We start from the raw sequence: 11,456 nt of genomic DNA on the forward strand, positions 1-11,456 counted from the left end.
GCTGGAACAAATGCTTGTGCATTTGTGCAAAAAAATGTGCATGTGTATTCTATAATTTATGCATGTAACTGTGTGCCACATTCTGCCCCAACTCTGCTCATGTGTACACCAAACTTCAAATTATATATCCTCACATTTAGGCAAAAGAAGAATAAAGAAGAGGGACACACACCTCCATACCTCAGAACGCAGCAAAAAAAACTGTGGAGATGGCCAAAGAAGACCAGAATGCAACCAAGAATGTTTTCAAAGAAACATCTGCTCACATCCGTATCATAAACAAATGCAAACCTACTTGCTGTACTTTACATGGGCCATGTTTCGGATACATCGCCTGTATCAGGGGTCCAAAAAAAACAATCTAAGGACAAATAAACACAAGAATAAGAACATAAAAAGCAAAAGATTAACATCATCCAACATCATTTCAAAATTACTATGTTCTTTTTTTAAAACAGCAGTCTTCTCATCTACAGAAGCTTTTAGTGTGTCATTCTTCCTTTTAGAATTAGAGAAATTGAAGCAAATTACAAATGATTATAAAAATGATACTATTTACTCATGGGCTACATAATATTTTTCATTTATGTGTTTGTAACATATTTGCAACACTAGTTCAATATTTAAATTTATTTTATGTGTGTCTTATATACATGCTGGTTAATCTTTTGCTTTTTATTTTCTTATTATTGTATTTATTTGTGCTTAGGTTGTTTTTTTAGATTCCCTGTGTGCAGTCCATCAAGTGGGTTTACATTTGTTTATAATACTGATGTGAACAGATGTCAATAAAAAGAATTGTTTCTTTGATGACATTCTTGGCTGCTTTCTGGTATTCTGTGGTCATCTCCAGTGTGTCCTCACATTAGGCACAATTTTATAGAACAGTGCGTAGCCTAAATGTTGGCATTTATGGGCTGATATAGACACATTTGCACATGTTCTGGGCTCCTAAAACTAGACACATTGTTTTAGAACTATCTTCATAAAGTACACGAACAAGTTCTGAAATCCTACTTTCTAAAGGCACGTAGGCCCTTTTTTAAATATTTCACTTGACCGATCTGTTATGAAATTACACTCGTTGTGCTGAACAATACAACTGAAGATGTGCACTCAGGTCAAATCTTTTTTTCTTTTATTTCAATACAAAACAATTAAACATGTTAATGATTTTAAATCTCTTCAGACTGGCTGTTTGAATAGCCTGTCAACACTGTGCTTGTGGCAGAAGTCTTGGAAATCAGTAATACAATAGGCTGTGAGAAAAATTGATGTATGGATATTTGAAGATGAGAATCCAGATGTGTCTTGAATAGTATAAAGAATGTTTGTGGGTTGTGATACCTGTTAAAGGACCAATCAGAAATGCTGCAGTACATGGAATTTCATGATCCATAGGTACTTTCTCTGCATGTGCATTCTAAAGAAGACCAAAAATGATGCCCCAAATATTCTAAGCTAAAACTGTATGGATAATGAATTGTTAGTTGTATAGGTCAATAATTCCTTTTGGAATATAGTTTTACAAGTGATATTTGAGCACTGATAGTTAATAGTGATCATCAAATGAATGCATGATTAACAGATTAGAGGTTCATGATATTTTTTCTCTGGAGAATCCAGTCAAGAGCTAGATCAGTTTCTACAATGAGTTGTGTAAATGTCTTAAATTTGCATATGGCATAACTACATAGATGGTGTTTTCCTTTGGAACCAATTCCAACTATATACACAGCCAATGTACTAGTATTTCTTTTCATTGTTTATTAAGCCTGGCAATTTGGTATTCCCTAGCAAATAAGCCAAGAATAATCTTGGGCACTCTAATAACTTGAATTGGTATCTTTAGGCAGGGCTTAATTTGTAGGCAGAAAGGAAGTAGAACTGTAGAGCCAGGGGATGAGCAAGGGGAAGTAGAGGCAGTTGGAATATTTCTAATCATACCCTCTCCAAAGGACACCACACAACGTGGCACCAGCCAGCAAGTCTTCTCCAGAGTAGCCCCCACACTGTGGAATGCACTCCTTGAGAAGATTCACTTAACACGAGACTATATTTCAGAAGCAGGTTAAAGCTTGGCTCTTCACCCAAGCCTTTAAAGGAGATGGGGCTTGATATACTACTTTTCTGTGGTTACAATCAAAGCAGTTTACATGTTATATGCAGGTATTTGTTTTGTACCTGGGGCAATGGAGGGTTAAGTTTTTTTTTTTGCCCAGAGCCACAAGGAGCTGCAGTGGGAATCAAACCTGGCTCCCCTGGTTCTCAGGCTGCTGATGGGAAGCCTCTGAACTGGGCAGTCACACAACTCGAGGGCTAACACTGGCTGCACCTACTATAGCAGGTCTTGCTTATCCACTGCTACTCTAGCTGAGATTATATTCATGCACCTTTTTGACTTCATGCCCAACTTTCTTTAAATTAGCCCTGTTATCTTATTTGCTGATTTTTTCCAACTCTGTTTATACCCTATATTAAAAATGTTTTATTGCCTATTGTGTTGTGAGCAAGCAACGAGGCAAACGGTCCACCAGATCCAAACAGTCTTTATTGATATTCCAAAGCTCCCAGAGATTCAAACATCTGTGCCTGACATGGCCTTGTTTTGCTTGGAAAAAGGCCGTGTCAGGGGCAGATCTGGTGGAAAAATACAGACTTTACCATGTCTGGTCCAACAGACAAAAACGTTAGAGTTAATGCTCCTTCTTCTGGGTGTGTTTGAGTGCCTACGTTCAAGTTATTCTTGCTGAACACTGCCTTGGGTGAATTTCTTCAAAAAGCAGTAAATAAATCCTAATAAATAAAAGACTCCTTTACTAAGCTGTGGTAAGTGTTACTGCATGCCTATCAAAGCTTAAAATGTTATACTGTGGGATGCATTCAGGCGTCCTGCGGCAGCTGCCAAATTGGTATGCTCTAAAAAAATACTTTTTCTTTTTCCTTGGAGGCCATTCCTGCACTAATCAGTTAGCACAGCTACATTACTGAGTGCTAACTGGTTAGCACAGGATTATTTCTTGAGCCCTTACCGCCTACAAAATAGGTGTCGGAAAGTGCTCACGCAGTTATTTTTTAAAATGGCTGCATGATAGTGGCAATATTAGCACATGACTATTAATACAAAAAATGGGAATGCATTCCTTTTACTGCTGTGGAAAGAATGGCCTTAACACGTGGGAAAACCCATGCAATGGCCTGCTAAGACCACTTGTTACAGCAGCTTATTATTATTTCACTTGTATCCCACATTTTCCCACCTATTTGCAGGCTCAATGTGGCTTACAAAGACCTGTTGTGGCAGCGCCATACAGGATAAAGTGTACATATGATGTTACAAAGTGTACATTTTGGAGTTACAAAGTAGTCAAGGAGACAAAGGAATTTGATCAAGTAATTGTGGAGAGATACATTCTGCCTGAAGTTGAAAGGTTCTGTGTTGAGGTTAGCTATGGGTTCTCGTTATAGGCTTTGTCAAAGAGGTAAGTCTTCAGAGATTTGCGGAAGTTAGTTAGTTCGTTGATCGTTCTCAGGTGAGTTGGAAGTGCATTCCACATCTGTGTGCCCATCTAAGAAGCTTAGTAAATAGACCCCTAAATAAATAAATAAATGAGAGAGTAGAGGGACTGTTCTCTGCTCAACCCTTCCTCTTCTCTGCAGGCTGCCTGGAAGGGACAAACTGGAGCAGAACTTCATTCCAGACTTTTCCCCCAGTAACTAAGCCCTGTCTGTAGTATTCCTAAAGGGTTTATATTGCAATAAACATGTAACCTTTCTGTGAACAACTTGTGGGCCATATCTGGCAAATATGGGAGCCCTTTTACTAAGATGTGGTAAGCACTAACACGTGTTTTAGGAAATGCAGCCATTTTGCTGCCACACTAAAAATGGGCACAGCATGTGCGAAACCCATGCACTAGTGATAGCGCAGGCTGCTTTTTAGTGCAGCTTAGTAAAATGGCCTCATAGAATAACCAACAGAGGTAACAAGAACTTGATGGTAGTGATATAGGACCCAATTCTATAAACGGTGCTGAAAAATCAATTCTATAAAGGGCGCTCCGAGGTGAGCGCAATTTGTAGAATTTGCTTAGTCCTGATTTCCATGCTAAAAAACATGCAGATCCATCGGCAATTAAATTTTCATGCTGATATTTCCATGCAATGATTCCATGTGGAAATCAGCACTGACCTCAGTGCGGATGTCAGTGCATATTGTGTAATGGCTTCATGCATGTAAAGAAAGTACCTATGGATCATGAAATTCCAGGTATTGCAGCATTTCTGATTAGTCCTTTAACAGGTATCACAATCCACAAACATTCTTTGTTCTATTCAAGACACATCTGTATTTTCATCTTCAAACATCCATACATCGATTTTTCTCGCAGCCTATTGTATTACTGATTTCCAAGATCATTGCCACAAGAACACTGTTGACAGGCTATTCTAACAGCCAGTCTGAAGAGATTTAAAAAAATGGCTACAGAAAGAAGGCAGTTGAAGTTTTTGGACCATGATCCCCTCCTGCTAGCCAGGCTCATCCTGCATAGGCCCTTCAAGCTATTCATCATCTGGGGTCACAGGAGGAGGTGCTACAATAAATATAGAAGAACCTGGCAAGTCTCTTTCTCTAGGGTATAAGTATAAGCAAGGGAAGGTTCCAGACTACATCAGTCAGCTATAACCCTAGTTCAAGAAACCACTGTTTGGATGCCACTTCCTTATCTGTGGCAATAGAATGTGAAGAAAATAGCTCAATGTAGCAGATACCAGTAGTGGGGTTTGAATCCACCACCCAAATGATAAGTTGTCTACTTCAACCACTAGACTAACTCATCTGCTACACAATGCCACATCTCAGGCATTTGTAATGATCCATTAGGAGGGTAGCATGTTTATGTCAGAGTGTAAATTGTTATTGCCATATTTATTCTGACCTAGAAATAAGATCACAGATGCCTCTTTCCCCCACCTGTTATGAGGCAAATATATCAACATCAGCATGATAACCTATGAAGGTGGAGGCAGCAGGAGTTGTGCAACACAGCAATGTCAAATCCCAATGTGAATAGCTTCTGTGGCTGCAGTGCTAACCATTAGGCTACAGCAGCAGGCTGAACTCTAAGCTTTTCACTGAAAGAACACAAGTATACAAGCACTGTATAGTAAGATAGGACAGATCTCTGAGAAACACTAAAGAGGTGCTGTGTCCATGAACAGGATCCTCCTGTATAGCATGGCAGCACGCTCTCTAAGTCCCAAATGACACTTGTAAGCAAACATGAGTGCTGTTTATAGTGCTTGCAAAAATCAGTGCCAAATGCTACCCTACAAATGGCATTGCGAGCGGGGTGCCATGTATAGATTAGCATGTAAAACCAGGATCCGCACGGAACTTTTAGGTGTGAGGAATTACAACAGCTCATACCTAATATAAATTTTCACACCTAACTAAGGGGTCCTTTTACTAAGGTGCGCTGAAAAATGGGCTGAGGTAGTGTAGGCACCTGTTCTGGATGCACGCATATCCATTTTTCAGCCTTTTTTAAAATTTTCACCGAAAATGTACATGCAGCAAAATGAAAATTGATGTGCGTCCATTTTGGGTCTAAATCCTTACCGCTACCCATTGACTTAGCTGTAAGGTCTCACGCTTTAACCGGGCGGTAATGGCCTACATGCGTCAAATGCCTTTTACCGCCCGGTAGCGCCATGTGGCAGAAAATACAAATTATTTTCTGGTGTGCGTAGTGGATGCGCGCCAAAAATTAAATTACTACCTTGGCCATGTGGTAGCCTGGTGGTAACTCAGACTTGGCACATGTTGGGTATGTGTAGGTACTTATGTGGTTTAGTAAAAGGACCCCTTAGGCGCATATCCCGCAAATTCTATAATACTGCGCGTACGTTTAGTGAATGCCCCTGACCCACCCAACTGCCTTTTCAATTGCAGGGCCGCACCTACGGAACCATTTGTCTGATATCTTCATCTTTGTAAGGGTTTAAGAAACATTTTAAGACCCACTTGTTTTTGCTGCCATATCCTGGGGGTTGAAGCAGAATATGACCACAGTATCACAAGATGTTTAGCATGCTATTTTATTTGTTTGATATGTGCTGTTTTGATGTTTGTTTTTGATCTATGTATTTTTATGTACGTTTTATTGTACTCTGCTTAGGTTTTTTTTAGGCAGAATATAAATCAAATAAATAAATAAATAACCTAAGGCCACCTCAAGAGGTGACATTAGATAAACTTGTGATTATCAGGTCTGCAAGTAATGCAGGTCAGAGAATGTGTCTGTACAGAAACTGCAGGGGAAATGGTGGACACCCCCTTTCACTTACTACAGAGCCTTTGCACTTAAGGTGCATTGATTTTGACTGCTAAACTGCGTTAAGTGCAAAAACCTAGCACACTTTAGTAAATGTACCCCATAGTGACATATCTTAAAGCTATCCCACAGGTGACAAATTATTATATCAAATAATTTTCGAAATATCTTCCAAGGAACCAAAGTTTCATTGACATTTTCCTGTTCTCTTTATTTGATTTTTGTTTGTATGACTATTATTCTTTTCATTGTTTTGCCTTAATCATTTGTGGAGTATTTAATTCTATTTGACTAGGTCTTTTTTTCTTTGTTATATTTTGGACTGTTTGCTTTTATCCCATTGTGGTTATTGAACGGGCTATTAGTGTCAGTAATATAGGAAATGTGTAACTTATGGGCTTGCTCATAAAGCAATTAGTGATGAAATATTGTACAAAAGCTTAAGGATCGTAGCATAAGTTCCTTTTTTTGTGCCTCAAAGATATTTGTATATAAGAACTCAGTTGCATCTTAAAACATGCTTCTAACAAGAGTAATGAATCTTCAAACTAAATAGGTAACATCACTGGGAAATTTTTCTTTATCTGGACCAGCAGATGTCAGTGTTAGCCTAAGAAAGACAAAGAAAATACACGCTGCTGCATGCTGAGACCAGTTCCAGCTAGTTGCTGACATGGTTGCAAAGAGTGATTGAGGTAGGGGGAGTCAGGGGGTGGGGGGTGGGAGGAGGAGGTTGTAGGGGTGATGGGGTGCTTTATAGAGGAAGAAAAAATTGCTGTTCAGAAAACAATTCAGTAAAAGAAATATAGAAAAGAGTGATAAATGAAATACTGTAGCAAGAATGACAACAGAAAAACATAATGTTCTACAGCTGAGGCCAAGCGCTTGCTTGATTTTTTTAGATGGCAGGTCAGGACCAATAACGGAAGAAAGATTGGTCTGGGCAGTTAGTGAGTAAGATAGGATGATAGAAACATGAAGACAGTTAAAGGTTGAGGGTGTCTTCTGTTCTTCATATTTCTCTACCTACTGCAGCACTTCAAACTCTACATTAACTCAGGCTTTACTCTCACTTCACTCTTTTTGATCTTCAGTGGTTGGCCTTTACTTTCCTGAGTTCTGTTTTTGTTCATTGTGCCTGAGGGGGTGTTGTGCTTCTCCCAGGGGGGTGGGGTGCGCATCGGCGATCCGCCTCGGGTGGTAGCCAACCTAGGATTGTCACCAGGCGGGGCTGGTGTTTGGGTGGTGGGGCTAGTTCTGGGCAAGACTTCTACGGTCTGTGTCCTGAAAATGGCAGATACAAATCAAGGTAAGGTATACATAAGAAGTAGCACATATGAGTTTATCTTGTTGGGCAGACTAGATGGACCGTGCAGGTCTTTTTCTGCCGTCATCTACTATGTTACTATGTTACTATGTCACGGGGAATATGCAAAGTTAAATGACAATGTTAACATGAAATAGTTTGAACTGTGTGTCTCATTCACTTGCTCTAAATAAATATTGTTTTAAATAACATTGACCTCAAATCTCCCGATAGGGAATAATCCATGTAATATAAAAAACACTATCATACATGGGAGTAAGTTATTATTATAGATCCATTTTGAAAGAAAGAGGAAAAAAGAATCAGCATCAAAAACTCCCTATCCATGGAGAAAATCTACTGATTTAAAAAAACCTTCTTCTTTCAAATACAGACCAAAGTTCATATTTTCTGTAGACAGTGCAAGTAAGAATGCAGCAGCCATTGTATATGCACTGGATTTCTAAAATATCCACCTGGTGAAACCAATATATGATTGTGTATAAGCAATTTCCCTTTATGTGATGACTGTTAAGTTTGTGGTCAAAGCAAGATGAGCAAATATCACAGCCATTATAGTTAGGATCTTCTTAATACATCAGGATCTGCAATCAAGTAAGCAATATGACTCATAAGATCGCCAATAATTAAACCAGAGTTATTATGAAGTAATCTGGATTTCTTTTGTAGTGTAGTGAGGAAAGGCCATGCCTTGCCATAGAGAGGCCACTAGAGGGAGCTCTGACAGTAAGAACCTGCTTAGCTATGGAGGGGCCACTAGAGGGAGCTCTGCCTCACATATAACAGCCACCTCTGGATTGCAAGACCAGTGCTCTAACCACTAGGCCACTCCTCCACTCCATCCATCTCATCCCCTAGTTTCATTTTTTACTGCCCACTTAAGTCACTGTTCAATCATTGAGTTACCTTTTTATTAAGTCCCCACTACCCTCCACCCCAAAATCTCAGCTCTAATCCTTAGTCCCCAAGTTCCCATTTTTCCAAGTTTCTACTCACTCTCCCAATCCTAGCTCATACTCCGGATCTATTCCCTGTCCTCCCCATCCCCATATCTCCAATTTATCAAGTCCTTTCTCTGCCCTCCCCCAATCTTAAGTACTCACTTTTCTCTTCACTCAAACTAAACTAACAATTGCTATTTTCTTTACTCTCCTCCTAATCCTTGAATTTTCATATCCCCCACACAGTTCCTGAGTATTCACTATCTCATTTTCCCTGGCCAAATCCACAAGTCCCCAATTTCCTCTTTCTAACTTCTACTTCCTCCTGCTTTCCTTCTAGATTTCTTTTCGCTCATCTTTGTCCACTATCTCAGGCTGGCTATAAGTGCAAATGATCACACTTATTTCCTAAATCTGCTGCTCCTCCCCCTCTCTGACATTTCAGATTAGTTTGAAGAGGAGAAGTGTAACACAGGTAGTAGGAAGAACAGCATTTAAAAGTGCTGGACCTGTCCATTGCTGGCTGTGGGTGGGTAAATGGAGGCAGCGGCACTGACTCCTGTAGCCTCAACAGCTGAGGCAAAAGCAGAAGGCACAGTATCATTTGGCCAGGTGATTCTTTTTGATTTTTCTACTGCTACGTGAGGCCTGTTGGGAAGCCAATGAGTAGGTAGGAAGCAGCAGCAGCCAGAATAGGACCAACCCATATTAAGAAAGTGGGAAGATGATAGCAGATAGGATCAACGGCTAGCTTAGTGCCATTTTATTTCTAGCTGAATAGCTAGAAGAGATGAGAGGAGCAGAGAGAAAGGACTAGATTCTATATACGGTGCCTGAAAAATCTGCGTGGAACAAAAATATGCCTAGGCTTATTCTATAAAGTATGCCTAAATGTAGGCGTAATTTGTAGAATGAGCCTAAATTTCCATTCAGTTTACAGAATATGCCAAGCATCCGTCCGCACAAATAAATTCATCATTTTGCAGAATATGCTTAGATGGTTGCGCACATAAATTTCTAATTAATGCCAATTAGTGTCAATAATTGCTTGACAAGTGGCAATTAGTGCTGTTAACTAATTAAGATGCATATACAAATCCAGAATATGACCAGATTTGCATGTGCAACTTAAGTCGTGCTGTATAGAATCTGGGGGAAAATGTCCGTGGCCTAGGTGACTGCTTAAGATACAAAATATTCATGTGTTAAAAATAGAGTTGGTAGTGCCTTGCTAATAGTTTAGAGAGAAATATAGTTAGTGCATCTTGGAGAAATAGTAGGAATACCTTGCCGAGGTTGCAACCTTTGTTATAGTAGCAACTGAAGTCTGAGCTTGACACTACTGCTCATCAATAGTGTATAGGAAAATGGAACTATGAATAAGTACGTTTCATCTTTTTTTTTTTTGTCTCAACAATTTCAAGAGTCTTCTCATTGGTGAAATTGGACACATTATTCTTGTTACTGGAGATGCACTGCTAACATCTTTGAGATGAATTAAGTGGCTGACACATAACGATTTGACAATGTTCTGACCCTTGCAGCCAGGCAAAATGGCAGAGTCTATTATAGAGAACAAAATTACTAAGTATATACATAGGCATGGATTAATGGGACAATGCCACATGGATTTAGCCAAGGGAACTCAGTTTCATGCTCAAACCATTTTTGATGATATCACAAAGCATCCTGGGATTCACAATCCTATTCTCATAGCAGGTTAATTACAGATAGACTGGGACAAAAATGGTAGAGCAATTACGGCAGTGCAGAGTTACTCTTCCTTGAATTATTGTAACATACTGCATTTAACATTTGTCTTTATTTTCACTTAATGTCTTGAATTCTCAGTGCATTCAGTAAGAGTGACCTTTAATTGGCTACATTGTATTTGCAATCAGTTTTATCCCACAAAGGCTATGAGATAAGAGCAGCAGCACTGGAAATGACATAATGAATGAATCTTCTGTTCTACAAACGAAGAGTGCAGAGGTAATTGATTATTCAGTTTGAATGATAGAGGAAAAAATAAATATAGACTTACGGAGGGCTAAAAATGTGACCAATAGTTCAGATGAAATAAATAATGATGAACAAGGAGAGGGCAAATGATAATAGAGGAGGATCCTCATTAGGGAAAATTATTATTTAATGTTTCGATTTTCTGTCAATAATGCTGAATCAGTTCTCTTTATTATATGACACCTTTATTGTGCAAATGACAATGGAAGCAGATAAAAGCTCTCTGGCAATGAGTGAAGGAACATTATTTTATTACCTACAATTAGAAGAACAAATCAAACTTATTAATAAGCCATTCCCACGCTTCCTCTCTATTGTAATCCATCCCAAATATGTATGCATCTTTTCTCTCTCTCTCTCTCTTCCAAATGTCAAAGGGAAATGTAAAAACAATTTGAATAAAATGAGGGAATTAATGAAAATGAAGAGCGCAGGAAGCAGCAGAAAATGTGATAATGATTTCTGTAGCATAGACTGACTTCTCCAAGCTCTCTCTCACCTCTATATCAGCATTTTTAACACTCCGAGTGTTAATAAATTACTGTGGCAGAAAGTAGGATAACAGCAGGCCTGTGCAAGACAATGGCAAATATGGAAAGGGGGGATGTTAGGAGCAGCATGACACAAATGAATCACTATTAGAAGGAATGCATTTAAAAAGTCTGGGACTGATGACTGCATTTGATTGCTGTCATCCACGCAGAACAAAGTTGGTTCAAGAAGAGTAAGGAGAAAGCATACTGACTCAAGTAAAGGGGGTTGCACAGTGTAAATCCTCAAGTGCTGCAAAGACGCCATGCAAAATTAATAGGCATTGGCTATGTTTTT

General features: G+C 39.1%; 1 long non-coding RNA gene across 1 annotated transcript in view; it reads left to right on the plus strand.

The window, feature by feature from the left end:
* LOC115474483 overlaps positions 1 to 7,027 on the plus strand; it is a 122,598-nt gene extending 115,571 nt beyond the window's left edge. The window contains exon 3 of the long non-coding RNA XR_003942864.1: positions 6,895 to 7,027. This is a non-coding gene — a long non-coding RNA (uncharacterized LOC115474483). The remainder of the gene's footprint in view (positions 1 to 6,894) is intronic.
* Positions 7,028 to 11,456: the final 4,429 nt, after the last annotated feature.

The sequence above is a fragment of the Microcaecilia unicolor genome, chromosome 7 (assembly GCF_901765095.1).
Source record: "Microcaecilia unicolor chromosome 7, aMicUni1.1, whole genome shotgun sequence".
NCBI classification, from domain to species: domain Eukaryota; kingdom Metazoa; phylum Chordata; class Amphibia; order Gymnophiona; family Siphonopidae; genus Microcaecilia; species Microcaecilia unicolor.